We start from the raw sequence: 15,259 nt of genomic DNA, 5'->3' as shown, positions 1-15,259 counted from the left end.
AGAGTTAGTGTCACATAAATTATTAATAATTAATAATTAACAATTGTTTAACAGATTACCATATTAATATTGTTTTTATATAATTGAATGACTAAATGACATATTTGTATACCCAGTCTTTATTATCTGTTGTTTGCTTTTCATGGTTGTTTACTTCTTGCTTTTGTTGTTTACTTCATGCTTTTCATGTTGTTTACTTCTCACAGTTTATATAAATCAGACAGCAAACTGCCCTGAGACACTTTTGTTAGATGATTATTGCCAGAGTGGCATATACTAAAAATGTAGGGTCATGTGTGCAGTAGAAGCAACCAGACTGGATGCTAAGAATGACAAAATTGAGTCCCTTTACATTGGAGCACAGGCAAAAGAATAGACCAAAACTGGGCTATGCTGAACAGTTAACAGAAACCGCCTGGCATCACACTCTCCTTACCGTGTGGCCCTTCTATCATAGTGTATTCCCTCAGTGCCCTTCTTTACTTTGTTGTAAATTAACATCAATCTATCAACATAGTTCGTTTTGAACATTAGGCCAAATAAGAGAAAGAATGTTAACTTCAGAAGAAATTATGGAAGGCTTTTTGCTGACAGCTTGTAGGAAAAGAATAAGTAGTTATAAAGGAGAACTAAGAGTCTGTATTGTTTTACATTAATCTAGTTTTAATTAATTAATTATTCCATTAATGTTGAGTAATAAATAACTAAACAAATTGGGTGCAAGTATCATAAATTTAAAGGTAAATCAATGATCTCAAAGTTTAGATTATGACACTTTTCTGGAGGTGTTAGAAAGACATTAACAGATAGATAATGCAAGAGGAAGTTTAGAAATACTGAGGATAGAATAAATTTGTCAACATTGACATGAAAGGAGTACTCAAGGACAGATAAAAAATTAAAAGAAAGAATATTATCTGAGACATTTCAAGGATAAGAAAAAAATATTGCTAGCTCATTGAAAATCTTCAGAGTACTCAAAAAAAAAAAAAAAGTCACACCAGAAACAATTCTGTAAACTTTAAACAAATGAAAGACAAAGAATAGCATTTTTAAAACCTTCCTCAGAGGAAGGAAATCTTCCTTAGATAGAAAACAAGTTCCATCAGATCAACCTCAAACTTTTCATCAGCAATTTTGATGGAAAATGAAAATGAGTAGTATTTTCAAGAGTTTAAGTGAAAAAACTGTAAAACTAGCTTTATAACCAACTCAAATATCATTGGATTAAGTAGTTAAAGAAGTTTTTAGACAAGAGATCATCAAAGTACAGAAGAAAATAACTATCAATCTCAAATTCTTTATCCAGTAAAAATATCCTTCAAAAAATCTGAAAGAAAGTTATTTTCAGATTATTAAAATTTGAGATAATCTATAATTGGAAGATGTGCAATAAAAGAAATATTAAAGGGAGTTATTCCTGAATAAAGAAAATGATTTCATATAAAAGTATGGACATGGAAAATAAAGTAACATAAAGCAACATAATGGTTAAAAAAAAGTTTTTAGCCTTTGAAGGCATTAGATGGTTTGCCATACAAAGGTCTGATTTATAAACACTCTTGGGGATGGTGCTTTAGTAAAAAGTGAGCAACATCGTGGGTGAACAGAGTTAATGGAAATGAGGCTTTCACGTAACTTAGCAAATTTAATGTTTTCTCATGCACAAAGATATAACAAAACAAACAGAGCAAGCAACAAACACATATCCTTAACAAATTTGATCTATAATTCTAAATGTTATTATAATATCATGCGCTGGTGAAGGAGGGGTGGAGCATGCAAGAGTGGGGAAAGGAGTGGGTGTGAGAACTGGCCAGTGTACTCCTTGTCCTGCAGGGATCATATGGACAATGATAAACTGAAATTGGTGGGAAAATAATTTTGCTATCCATTGAGGAATAAGAAAAAGGAGTTCTAAAATCAAAAGTTTCAAGAATCACCACTTTTGAACACTGAAAATGATTGAAATAGGATGACGCAAATCATCCCAGCTAAATCTAAAAACAATCCTGAGGGGACACAGAGCAGATCAGAGAAGAAACCACACAGGGCAGCCCAGTTTTATAAACTCATAAGAAAGCAGAACTAAAATATATACATATTATTTAGGGGTATCTACTACTGTGATAAATCTACAAATAAATAAGAGAAAATAGTTATGGCAAATTGAGAAAAGTGTTACAGTTGTGAGAGACTGGTAGGAACAAGATCAGGAAGTGACCCACAAGGATTTCTGAAGTACTAATATGTTTACTTCTTTAGCAAAGAGTTGGCTCATGGGGTTCATTTTATTGTTATTTTTAACTTTCTATATATGTCACACACACATATTTATGTATATTTCCTTTTAATACTAAATACAATCATTGCATTTTCTCTGTGCATGATTATTTTATTTTGAGAAATTGTGCAATTCCTTAACCTATGATGGAATTGACCAGTTTGTGTCATGCTTTTTTGGAGTGTTATATACACTAACCAAAAAATAATTTTATAAAATTGCCAAACAGTGTTAACGTGATAGCGCTTGTACACAGAGGCATACAAATATTTTGGAAATCAAAGTAGACATAATAAAAATATTGTGAGTGATAAATAAATAATAAATATTACTTGTTTGGTTCTTCTTTGAACTTCTAAACAACCCCAAGGATTCGAATGTGTTGACAGCTAAAAAGACTGTCTTATATACTTAGAAAGTTGTTGTAAGAGTTCTCTTTATTTTAGAGTTCTCTTTAAGATGCTTGGCTAATGCTATTCAATCCATTCATTCATTCTACTAATGTGTATCAGGTTCCCTTCCTCTAGTATATATCATGCATTGTGCTAAGCACTTCATGTGTGCCATTTTAAATACAATAGTAAAAACAAAGATATGAAACAGATATTATAATATGAGGTTCAGGTAGATGAGATTCCTACTATACTACAGGCAGATTTCAATATTTATTGAAAAACGATTTCTGTTTAAAAAATAAGAAAATACTGCAACATTATTTGTACCTCTCACCACTCACAAAAATCAACTGACGATGGATAACAGACTTAAACCTAAGGCATGAAACTATAAGAATTCTAGAAGAAAATGTTGGAAAAACTCTTATAGACATTGGCCTTAGCAAAGAATTTATGAAGAACATCCAGAAAGTGATCACAGCAATAATAAAAGTAAATAAATGGGACCTGATCAAATTAAAAAGCTTCTGTACAGTGAAGGAAACTATCACAAGAGCAAACAGACAGCCTACAGAATGGGAGAAAATATTTGCATGGTGTATGTCCTATAAAGGGCTGATAACTAGAATCTGTATAGAACTCAGGAAAATCAGGAAGAAAAAAATCAAACAACCTCATTAAAAATTGGGCAAAAGACATGTACAGAAACTTCTCAAAAGAAGATAGATTGATGGCCAATAAACATATGAAAAAATGCTCAACATCTCTAATCATCAGGGAAATGCAAATCAAAACCACAATGAGATATAACTTAACTCCAGTGAAAATAGCTTTTATCAAAAAGTCCCCAAACAACAAATGCTGGTGTGGATGCAGAAAGAAGAAATATTCATACACTGCTAGTGAGACTGTAAACTAGCACAACCTTTCCAGAAAGTAGTATGGAGATACCTCAAAAAATAAAGGTAGAATTACCATTTGATCCAGCAATCCCACAACTGGGTCTTTACCCAAAGGAAAAAAAGACATTCTATAAAAAAGACATCTATACCGGAATGTTTATGGCAGTACAATTCACAATTGCAAAGATGTGGAAACAACCCAAGTGCCCATTAATACATGAGTGGATTAATAAAATGTGGTATATGTATACCATGGAGTACTACTCAGCCATTAAAAAAATGGTGAACTAATACCTCTTGTATTATCCTGGATGGAGCTGGAACCCATTCTTCTAAGTGAAGTAACACAAGAATGGAAAAACAAACACAACATGCACTCACCATTAAATTGGATCAATCAACACTAATGTGCACATATGAAAATAGCATTCATCAGAAATCAAGCAGATGTGGGAGAGGAGTGGATGGGTAAATTGACACCTAAGGAGTACAATGCACACTATCTGGGGGATGAGCACACGTACAAGTTTGACTCAAATGGTACAAAAGCAATTTATATAACCAAAATGTTTGTACCCCCGTAATATTCTAAAATTAAAAAAAAAGAATAAACTAAAAATGGACCAAAAGTCCTCCAATGAATAAGCATCAAAGCTGGAATGTAAGCCCACTGTTCTCTGAAGCCTGTATATCTGTGCTGTCTACATTTAGTGCACAAATGATTTGCACCACAATCCTTAGTTCTGGCTTCAGTTCTGTTTTCAGAACGTGATATTGCCACTTGTTTGTTTGTTTCTTCTGTTTGCATTCAGACTGTCCTATACATTATAAGATTAGTTTAAATGAATCAACCTATTATTTACCTACTCTAAGATTCCAAGTGATGTCATTCTTCAAGGTTAGAAATAGATATTTGAGTCAGTGCAAAGTCTGTATCAACAAACGCATCGATGGTCGGGGGTGGTTGATGGGGTGTCGGAGGAAGGAGTGCATGACTCAGTCTCAAAACAGCATTTTAAAAATTCCCATTTGAGATGTAGATTAAACTAGGAGCCTAAACTTTTAACTGATATATGGAGCTTGTCTCAATAATATTCTGATATATTCTGCACACCATGTTAGTGAATCACTAGGGAGATATTTTCATGACAAAAATGTATTGAGGGAATATGAGGGCAAACTGCCTACCTTCATTTATGCCAAAGATACCGAATGTTAGAAATGCAAACAGACTCTTTTCCCTGCACGCCTAACACTATGCAAATACAAACTTAGGAAAAGGCCCAATACAATATGTAACAGAAAAGTAAACAAGCAAGCACAATCTCTTGACATATTTTGTGGTTCAGTAATACTAGTCTTCTGTTTACAAAGGAATTTCAAAGTTCTGGTCTTCATATTTATACTCTGCTGCAAGATGTCTGAGTTGGAAGGGCTTTTTTTTTCCTGGTGTGTTTTTACACAAAACTCACATGAGATTATGGATCTAAAATAAATATAAATATTTGTGAAAGCCTGCATGAATATGGGTAACCTTTATTATGTAAAGAACATTAGCCAACACTGCAAGCTAATGTTTAATACACACTAAAGAAAGGAAAAACAATCAAGAAATTAAATTTAATAAGTGATCTATGATATTAGCATATGTAGAGTTGTTATGAATATTCAGTTATTCTGGTTGATTTTACCATTTTCTAAAACCATATTATTTCAGAAAGTTATGCTTTGACTGTTTAAAGTAGCTTCTTCACAATTTACAATGCTTATATGAAAAGCATGTATACCAAAATTGTACAGTTGTCATTATATATCATAAACACACAAATGTGTACAGGAAATAAAAATATTCTAGAGAAATACATATTCAATTCAAAAAAAATACATTAGCATTTTTCTAAAATGTAGTATCTCAAAAGCACAAAACCAGTATTATATAAAATTATATACATAATTCATATTTTACAATTGAATCATATTTGAATAACTGGTTTAAACACAGCCCGCTATTTTTGTGTCATCTACCAAGGCCTCTGAAGAATATGAAAAACATTACGAAATGCAGCTAGATAAGGAAGAAGCTTTGCATTTGAGGTACATTATTAATAAGGGGCCTCCGTTTTACTCATTTCCAATGTATCTTCCATACAATTCTCAGAGTTCTTTTTTCTAATATGAAAAAATAATTACATGACTGTCCTTTCTGAATATGCTCAAAAATCTTTTCTTTTCTACAGGATAAACAAAATTGCATTCTTTTTTAAATATCGTGTTCTGGTTCTGACCACCCATCATCATCAGACTCATTTTCTGTTTCCTCAGATGTGAATAATTGTTTGGTGTTGGGTTTTCTTTTATTATGTTTCTGTCTTTTTTATTCTGTTCATAATCTATTTTGGAAGTTCTCCCCTTTATATGATCCTCAAATAATTCTGTTCATATTAATCTGCTGAGAAGGAGTTTGACACTACCCCTGTCCTGCCAGAGGTAGGTCTGTAAGATCAAACTCAGCAAGTCAGAGCACCTCAAGCAAGAGAAAATGACTCTACCTGAGTCAATCTGCCCTCTACCCAGAGGAGTGTGTTAGCAAAACAGCAATGACAATAACAATAGCATCAAAAATTCTCATCCTCTAGGAGGGCTAAGCTGATGGATGTGAGTCACCAGCTTTGGCTACCATCTTTGTCAACGCAACTGAGAATGACGCCAACACACAAGAAAGAAGAGACAAGGGTTGGAGACAAAAAGAGAGTCCAGATGGTGTGATTTGGATCCCTGGATGTTGATATGCCAGAAACCATATTCTTTTAAGTTATATGAATTTTAGTTTTCCTCCATTTCCTCTTAAATTTAATTGAGGCAAGTTTTCACCATTGTAACTGATGAGTCATTACTAATATATCCTCTCATTTCATATCTTAGACAATTGAAATTCTTATATTTCTTAAAACAACCCATGCTATTTCAGAGGTTCATGTCTTGGCTCAAGAGTCCTCATCTAAAACTCTCTCCCATTGCTTCTCAGCCTATTTAACCACTTTTCACCACTTCACTTTCAATTGAAATGCTTTTTCCACTGTCAAGGTGTCTCTGACTCCACTAGAAATTTAGTTCATCCTTTCCCACCCTCCTTTTGAACACAGAGCATAATCTATGTCCAGTAAAAATGTCCTTTTGCTTGGATGCATTCATAGTAATTCCTACACAGGTTGAGAGCAGAAACTGAATATTAAAGCAAATCTTTACAGTGCCTGATATATACAAACTGAATAAATAAAGGAATTTATTGGTTCACAATTCTGGAGGATTAAAATCTGAAATAAATGTGTCAGCAGGGCTGTTTCCTAAGAAACAAGTGGGAGTGAATTCTTTCTTGGCTCTTCCTGGCTTCTAATGATTTTCCAGCAATCTGTGATGTTCCCTGGCTTACAGCTGCCAGCACTTCAACCTCTGCCTCTGCCATCACATGATATATTTCCAGTGTGTCTGTGTCTTTACATAGTTATTTTCCCCTCCAAAGATACCAGTCAAATTGGATAAGAGCCAACCCTATTTACCTCATCCTAATTTCATGAAATCTGCAAGAAACCTATTTTCAAATAAAGCCATATTCATAGGTACTTGGGATTAAGACTTCAACATACCTTTGGGGGAGACAAAACTCATCTTACAGTAATTTTTTTTAATGCATGCAACAATAAGTATAAACCTATGTTAACAAGCATACAATATATGAAGATGTAATTTGTGACAATAACCACAAAAAGGGGAAAGATGGAGCTGTATAGGGGCAGATGTTTTATATATTATTGAGGTTAAGTTGGTATTAATTAAAACTAGTTTGTTATAAATATAAGATGCTAAGATGTTAATTGCAATGCCAGAAAAAAATCTCTAAAAAGATTACCAAAAAAAGTTTTAAAAGGAAAGAAAATAAGAAAGGAACCAAAATGGTACACTGAAAACTATTAATTAATCACAAAAGAAGAAAGTAGTGGAGGAAATGAGGAGCAAAAGGTATAAAAGATGTAGAAAGCAAATGGAAAAATGGAATTTACTGTAAATGGATTAAACTCTTCAATTAAAATGCAGAGATGGGCAGAATGAATAGAAAAAAAAAGATCCAAATATATGGTATCTGCAAGAGACTCACTTTACAACAGGAAACACAAGTCAGTCGAAAGTAAAAGAATAGAAAAAGATATTCAAGGCAAATATTAACCAAAAGTATTAGGGTGGCTATATTAATATCAGAAATATATATTGTTATATCAAGAAGATATAGCAATTATACATATATGTGCACCAAATAACAGAGCCCCCAAATATACAAAGCAAATATTGATAGAATTAAAGAGACAGATAGTTCAACAATAATATTTGGATGCTTCAATATTCCATTTTTATTGATAGATAAACAACTAGACAAAGGATCAATAGGGAACAAGAGGAATTGATGACACTATAAATCAATTCAATTTAAAAGAAATATACAGAACACTGTACCCAACAATAGCAGAATACACATTTTCTCAAGTACACATGGAACATTCTCACAGATAGACCATATCTTTGGCCATAAAATAAGTCTAAATATTAAAAATATTGAAATCCCAAAAAGTGTCTTTATCAAAAATAATAGAATAATATTATAAATCAATCACGTAAGAAAATCTGAAAAAATTCACAAATATGTAGGAAGTAAACAATCTATTCTTGAACAACAAATGGATCAAAAAAGAAATCACAAGGGGAATTAGAAAATACCATGAAATAAATGAAAATACAATATAACAAAATTTATGGGATGTAGCAAAAGCAGCACTCGGAGGAGAAGTTAGAGCTATAAACACCTACATTGAAAAAGAGAAAGATCACAAATTAATTACCCGCACTTCTATCATTAGGAACTAAAAAAAGCACAGCAAACTAAACCCAAAACAAGTAGCAGGATGGAGATATGAAAGTTAGAATGGAGATAAACAAAACAGAGAATAAAGTCAATAGAGAGAACCAATATTACCAAAAATTATTTCTTTGAAAACATCAAAAACATTGACAATTCTTGAGGTAGAGTGTCCCAGGAAAAAGAAAAAAAAAAAAGAAAAAAAGAAAAGAAAAGAATCAAATTACTAAACTAAAATTGAAAGTGGGTGTTACTATGAACTATACAGAAATAAATAAATAAATACAAAAATGCCAAGACTATTAAATGGGGAAAAAATAGACTTTTCAACAATGGTACTAGGAAAACTTGATGCTAAATGAAAAAAAATAAATAAATTTTAATACCCTACCTCACACCATACACAAAAATTAACTTGAAATGGATCACAGATCTAAACATAAGGGGTAAAATATCAAATACTTACAAGAAAACTTAGGTATAGACCTTGTGACCTTTTAGTAAGCAATAGTTTCTTAAATACAACATCAAAAGCACAAATAACAAAGAAAAGGTAGATACATTACATCATAAGAATTAAAAATGTGGCTGAGTGCCTTGGCTCACGCCTGTAATCCTAGCACTCTGGGAGGCTGAGGTGGGAGGATCACTCAAGGTCAGGAGTTCGAAACCAGCCTGAGCAAGAGAGAGATCCTGTCTCTACTATAAAATAGAAAGAAATTAATTGCCAACTAAAAATATATGTAGAAAAAATTAGCCGGACATGGTGGCACATACCTGTAGTCCCAGCTACCCAGGAGGCTGAGGCAGGAGGATCGCTTGAGCCCAGGAGTTTGAGGTGTGAGACAGGCAGATGCCATGGCACTCTAGCAGGCCAATAGAGTGAGACTCTGTCTCAAAAAAAAGAAGAATTAAAAATGTTTGTGCTTCAAAGGTCACTATCAAGAAAGTCAAAAAATAATCCATGGAATGAGAGAACATATTTGTAAATCATGTAACTGATAAGTGCCAAGTAACTGCAATATATAAATAATTGCACAATTCAACAACAAAAAGAAAAGAAAATTAAAAATGGGCAAATAATTTGAATATAATGATTTCTCTAAAGAAGATATATGCATATCCAATAAGCTCATGAAAATATTCTCAACATCATTAGTCATTATGGAAAAACAAATCAAAACCACAATGAAATACTGCTTCACACCTGCTAGGATAGCTATGGCAAAAAATAAAATAAAATAAAAATGAAAAGTATTGGCAAAGATATCAAGAAACTGGAACCTCTCATACATTACTGGGTTCATCATACATCAATGAGTCCACTGTGGAAAATAGTTTTGTCATTTCTCAAATTGTTTAACAGAATAACCATAGGATCCAGCAATTTTACTCTTAGGTATGTTCCCAAGAGAATTGAAAACAAGTACAAAACTTACATATGAATGCTCACAGCAGTCTTGTTCATAATAGCTAAAAAGTGACAACAACTCAACTATCCATCATGTGATTGAATGGATATCCAAGAGGTGTTATATCCATACAATGTAAACTGTTTGGCTGTCAAAAAGAATGAAGTACTGAAACATCCCTCAGCATGGATGAACCTTGAAAACAATATGCCCAGTGAAAGAAGTTAGACATATATATTATGATTGCATTTACATGAAATGTCCACAATAGGGAAATCCATAAAGACAGAAAACAGATTCATGGTAGACAGGGATTGAGAGCAGGGCAAGGTGTGGGGACAGATGAGTGCTTAATGAGTACAAAGTTTCTTTTGGAAGTAATGAAAATGTACGAAGTTAGACAATAATGATGTTTGCATAACATTGTGAATGTACTAAAAGCCACTGAGTTGTACATTTGAAAATGTTTTCAGTGGTGAATTTTATTTCAATTAAAAATAAAGTTCAAGAGACAAGGGAAGGGCAAGACAAAGGTGCTGACAAATTCTATGAATGATTTCTCTATTTACCTGATTAAACTGATTCGGGATGACTTCATGTATTATCTGAATCTTTTTTCCTTCCATTTAGCACAATTATTTATCTTTGGACATTTATGTAAATGCAATAAAATTAGTATTAATCTGTGTAATTACTTTGTCCTTTTTTGCCTACTTGAAATGAAGTATTACCTTAATACTGACAAATTACTTCAGTTTTCGGGTTTTGCAAATACATTTGTTAAGCTGTAACTTCAGCAGTAAGAGAGATGCTGGAAAATCACTAGGAGTCTCAGAAATGTGTGGAAGAAAAACAACACAAGAAGATTCATTGATTTTCCAAGGAGATCACCAATAATGGAGCCAGAATGTGGCAGGTGCGTGTAACAAGCAGAATAGCAAGTGGCGTGAGCTCTGGGTTCTGGAGGGATGCAGAGGTTTCCAATCATCCAGGAGTTCTTTTTGTTTGTTTCCTTTCTTCATTTGATTTTTAATCATCTCTAAAAACAAATGCTTGATCTTGTGATTGTAAAGTTTTTTGACAGATTTTTGGAGTGAAAAGAATTCTAGAAAAATGTGGTTGTTAGTTTCATCGATTCCTCATTTCCCATTCAATCCTCAAATCTGGTAGCAAGTACCATAGAAGAAAAAGAAGTAGAATAAAACCCTAACATGAAAGATTTTGTTACTAAAACCTTTGAGAGAATTTGGCTCCCCCCCACCCCCCGGCCAGCATCAGGGCTACTTACCTAAAAAGCTGTTATTGTGTCTCTTAAGGCTGATAGTCAAGGTGTGGCTGCATCTCACCCCTCCTGGTACCTCACTGATCAGGCACGTGTCAATATGAAGAATGCCATACATAGAGCTCTGTCTGTACTTCCATTCTTTAAAACATTATTCAATAATTAATCAAAGCCAAATGTGAAAAGTAAACCATCTGGGAAAAAGAATAGCTTAAAAATTTAGAAAGAAAAGGATCTATCTGATATAAGTCAATGAAAGAATATAATGAAGGCATTACTCTTGTGACTTACAGTCCTATTGCTTAGGTAAAGTTCTTAGAGTGCTGTCAGATCTCTTCTCATAGCTTATCAGCAGACAAACATACAAAAGTAGACGTGGCCAATTATGTTCGTCATTTCAACACATGATAATCTGTGAAAAAAAATACATATGAACCTTGAGATGAAGGATCTCTTCCCTATTATATTCGGACTTTCTTCTCTGTTGGAGAATGGGTCAGTTAGATCAGATTTTTCTCAAGCAATATCTTACTATGAATGACCACTCCTTTTGTTATTTCCTTTAAATTTTGTTATTTCTATTATGGAAGATTCAGCTAAAAATGGAAGGATGATGTTTAGTGAAAAACAAGCTAATAGCATAGCACTGTAACAGAGAACCAATAACAATAATTCTAAGTCTAGTTTAGAATATGTGAAAACTAGGCTCTACACCTGGTCATCAGTTATAGAGTACCTTACTGGAAGAACAAGGCACTACTTCTCAATACTGTTAGGTGTGATTGACAAATATTAATTATCAGAAGCATTCTTCATTGTTTATGACCATGAGTATAATACACATTACTAACAAGTCCTAATTGCATCTAATGCTGTTTATGTAAGAGAAACAAAATCACCCATTTTTGTGGCTAGTATTAAAGCCCTTGACATATGAATAAATCTAGAAAATAATTTAAGTGAGGTATATAGAGTTTACATTGTGAGTTAAAGTAAATCAATTCCTACACACTTGTGGATAGCTAGGTTACATCTTAAAAGATATTCCTCTCATAAGAGACATTCTGTCTTTCTCTAAAGGTTGGCTATTTACTGGCAAGTGAACTCAGAGGGCCAGATGGCCAAAGCCATAAGAGATCATTAGACAGTTCCTGTTAAATTTTTGGACAACAATTAACAGAAACCCAGCAGGAGTTCCCCACTCTTGACCCCTAAAGGGTGGCTAATCAGCAGCATATGTGTTTATTTATACCAGCAGGCCCTTTTAATTAACAGCTCTGAGGTGTGTACTTTTTGGAATTTTGCACAACATTTTAGAAAACAGTTCTGAAAAGGCCCAGTTATAAGGCATGATTTATATTAAAATTGAAGACAACAAGATGTCAAGATGTCTAGCCATGGTACAGATGGGCCAAATGTTTATAAGATCTCAACAACAACAAAAAAAGTCCCTTTTGGCTAGTTCCAAGGGTTGCCAAAAGTTGATCCTGTTTTCACTCTCCCACCCCATCTGGACAAGTTTACATAATCTATGACCACAGTCCTGCTCTGACACTTGGAATGTTACTGCTGGTACAGAATCCAGACTATTCTCCTAGCTGCTTTTTGCAATTACACCCTTATGAATCCTGATATAGGTATGAGCTCATCTCAGGTGGGCCTCATCACATATCCAAAATAAATGCTCGGCACCATGGTACTGAGAGTCTGGCAAGCAATATTACTGCTTTATCCAAAAGATGGATTTGCTGCAGGAAATCTCCTTTCCATGATTGGGAAAACTATAAATATTCAATATTATACTATCATATAAATTCCTCTTCCTGGTCTTAATATTTAATCTTTAAGCACACGGGATGTTATTGGTGAAGAACAATACATAAAGAAGCAGAAACACCAGCTTCAATATCAAATTTACACCTGTGTGAGTCATTGAGATGATGATTGTGTCACCAACATCTTGCCCCATGACAAGAATGCTGTAAACTCTTGATTCAGATCAGTTTCTGAAAAACATTAACTTACTTTCAAGCTCTCCATAGGGAAAAGTAACTAGTGATTTGAATAACACACACAGTTCAATATAAATCAATGCTCTAATTATTCATTGTAATTTATTTTGGAATATTTACTTACTTTCGGCCTCAATGAAGTAACTTTTATTCTCAAATAAAAGTTGAAATCATATTGATATCTGATTTTTACTTTGTATAACTTTCTCTGATCTGTGAACAGGCGTCTTATTCCCAAATTTTCAAATTGATTTGAAACCTAAGATTTCATTTGATTTTGGCAGTCACTGTGGGAAATGGTCTAAGCAGATGTCACTGTCCTTCTATAGGTGAGAGAGAGTGAGTCTCACAAACCCGACATCATGTCAAGGGATTCTGACCTTGGTCCCCTGGTTCCATGAGAAATATTTTCTTCCCTTTATTTTGCTGTCTTCTAAGCAACTTCTAACATCCCCAAGCTTCTTTGGGAAACTGCAGAGTACCCTAACTTCCAGGATAAGGTAACAAATTTTCTGGAAATCATGAAGTTATATAAAATATTTGTTTTAGAAATGATTTTATTATTAAAGATGCAAAGGGTATTCTATAGGTATATTTTATTTTGTTATATGAGATAAGAGGTTGTGTGTGCTCCAGCTTAAATATAGATGGATACTACTTTTATATTCTATCTCAAATGTAAATCTTCCAATTGAATAAGAACCTTACGTTGTTGGCCTTACTTGAGATCAAATAACACTTAATGAGTTCAAAGAATAAAGCAACAGACGATTATATAACATTTGATAAATGGAACTCCAATATTTTTACCCCAAATATTATTAGGGCAATAATTATAGCAAATTTCACTCAATATAATATTTGAGGAAAGATGAAGTTTCAATTACCCATTAAAATAAAGCAAAATATTTTTGCTCAATTTGAATGTTAAGGCTATAATTAATTCTTGGTGAGCTTATTTAAAAACCATACTGTATTTAAAAATAAAACAACTTTAGGTCTTCTTAGTAACCTCACCAAATCATTAACAAACAATAATTACATTAATCATTTATAAAACGCTTCAGTTGAGAACGAGTACAAGCAATGGGAGAAGAGCAGTTATACACCATAATTGTTATACACAAAGAAAAAGACATTTTTACTTGCAGTACAGGTCTTGATTGAAATGGCATTTGAGCAAACCACTATTTTCACTTAAAATAGAATAAATGCTAACACAACGTCAAGGTATCCTGGACTCGCATACCTTGTTAACAATGCCTGCCATAGGTACTTTACATTCTGCTGAGACTGAATTGTATATATTATTATATTTGAAAGAGATAAACATAAAGAAGAATTCCATAGTATATCTATGGTGGTAGTGTCACACTCACAGCAGGGGACTCTTAAAGTCTTACAAGGCTCAAAAAATTTATACCGATATCAAAGAATGATGATGAGACCTCATCTTGTATGCTGTGGTTACAACTTTCAAATCCATTGCCTTGCATTTTTATAGATTGATTAATAATGTTTTACTTGAAGAATGAAGCAGACAATCCTAATTAAACAATAAACTGATAAAAATGAGAGATCTTTATTATATATGTGTATATGTGTGTGTGTGTGTGTGTGTGTGTGTGTGTATATTTTTTTTTTTTTTTTGACAGAGTCTTGCTCTGTCACCCAGGCTGGAGCGCAGTGGCACCATTACAGCTCACTGAAGACTTGAACTCCTGGGTTCAAATGATCTTTCTGCTTCAGCCTCCTGAATGGCTAGGACTACAGGTGCATGCCACCACACCTGGCTAATTTTTTAAATTTTTTTTGTGGAAACTGGGTCCTCACTATGTTGCTTAAGCTGTTCTTGAACTCCTGGCCTCAAATGATCCTCCTACTTTGACCTCCCAAAGTGCTAGGATTTAGTAGACAAGTTTACATAATAGAATCAGAGACTTTAAATACTGTTACGGATTTTTAAAATACTCTAATCAAAAGCTTTTAACATATCTGAAACTTCAGTGTCTTCCTTTTAGTTTAGTAATTTAACCAAGATTTACAACTAGCTTTGGTAAAACAAG

This window comes from Microcebus murinus, chromosome 13, assembly GCF_040939455.1.
Source record: "Microcebus murinus isolate Inina chromosome 13, M.murinus_Inina_mat1.0, whole genome shotgun sequence".
Classification (NCBI taxonomy): Eukaryota; Metazoa; Chordata; class Mammalia; order Primates; family Cheirogaleidae; genus Microcebus; species Microcebus murinus.
Note: the sequence above shows the minus strand (reverse complement) of the source record.